The sequence below is a fragment of the Mastomys coucha genome, unplaced genomic scaffold, assembly GCF_008632895.1.
Source record: "Mastomys coucha isolate ucsf_1 unplaced genomic scaffold, UCSF_Mcou_1 pScaffold9, whole genome shotgun sequence".
NCBI lineage: Eukaryota > Metazoa > Chordata > Mammalia > Rodentia > Muridae > Mastomys > Mastomys coucha.
The window spans coordinates 94843052-94844646 of NW_022196915.1; the positions used below are offsets into that span (position 1 = coordinate 94843052).

The 1595-nt window shown below is 41.7% G+C and overlaps 1 pseudogene; it reads right to left on the minus strand.

The window, feature by feature from the left end:
- Positions 1-1054: 1054 nt before the first annotated feature.
- LOC116085531 lies at positions 1055-1177 on the minus strand (annotated as a pseudogene).
- Between the last annotated feature and the right edge of the window lie 418 nt (positions 1178-1595).

Below are 1595 nucleotides of genomic sequence, written 5' to 3' on the forward strand. Positions count from 1 at the left end.
TTTTATGGACTTTTTATGTAATCCATGGGATTTCCTAAAGGCGGCACCTAAATCATGAAGCTGTGAAAAGTGAGCTCATGGTTCAACAGAAAAACATATTTTCTTTATTAGCTTTCAATGGCAAAAGTGTTAAACATCTGTTCCTAACAACTGTTTGTATTAGCCTGCAGATTATTGGTTTGGTGGCTCATCCATTACCGTAGTAAAATAGGTAAGGTAGGATAGAGAAGGCATGGCTAACAAGAACCTCTGCAATGTTTATTATTATTAAAGATTGTATTTATTTTACAGAAATTGGTATAAAAAACCAGCATCTATTACCTAAATGTCAGCTTTACATTTAGACAGCATAAGTGCATGGATTTCAATTAAAAAATCTTGTATATGAGGAGCTTATCCTTATGCTACCACTATCCTAGCCACCAATTAAGTACCTCAGTATCACTAGGATAACCTTCATGATAACTGCAAGTACTACCTTTTTATTAGACTTGGCCCCCTGTGGGAACACAGGCCAGGACCCTGCCATGCTCCTGAGTTGCATCACCAGCAAAGTCACACCAGTCTGTTGCTTACTGTCCTTGAGTCTCCAGTTCTGCCTCTCTTGGTGCTGTCCACGTCTTTCTGATTTTCTTTCTCTTCCATTTCTCTGCCACTTACTTGCTCTGCTCCATTGTACCCAGAGTCTCTCTGTGTTTGAGTTCATCTCACATGTACCATGTCATGCCCGTGCGTCATGGAGAATAGCAGAGGTTATCTTGGGTATGGTCTGATTTCACTGTGCTTCTCTGAGTCTGTGCTCATCTGAGGTTACCTCCCTGTTCAGGTCGCATTGAGCTGGTCTGGTGGTCAGCTGAGCCTCACTGCTTCCCTGGTCTGCACTAATAAATGACCATTGCTGGAGTTCTTTGTGTGGGACTCACTTGTGCTCAGCACTCAGGGTAGTCCCAGTAAGGTTTTCCTAGTATTCAGTTTGCTCCCAGGCCTGGGAGCCTGTCCAGGCCAACCTGGGATCAGACTGGTGGTTGATTCAGGCTTGGTTTTTTTTTGAGAGATTGTTAGGCTACTCATTATTCAGGTATTCAAAGCTCAGAATACTGAACATAGACATGAATGCTCTCCTCTCTGCCACCTATGGATGCACAGATGATATAGAAGCCACACCTACAAGGGGACTAATGATCCCTACAATTTTTATCTAAGCACACCTACTTGTAATCCCCTTGCTGTAGCTTTTCTGTTAGCTGAGACTGCAGTTCAGAGAGCCTAGGCCCACCTCTAAACTACCCTTTGTCTTTGCCATTGTTATTTTTCATATTCCTTATTACCTAAGCATTTATACTTAACCTGTCATGACACTGACTAAGACAAAGACTGTTTTTCAAACTTTTTAATTAGAAACGTAATTATAGCCACTGTGAGAACTTAATATTTGTGAGACATAACACAGGGAACGTGCTTTCAGTCCTACCTGTAGCTTTAGATTTTTCAAAACCTACTTTAATAAGGGCTTTCAAAGGCTTTGATCCCCCTTCCAGCACTGTCAAAAGGTAGGGGAGAAAAAAATGGTAAATAGCACAAGGGGTTGTGGACCT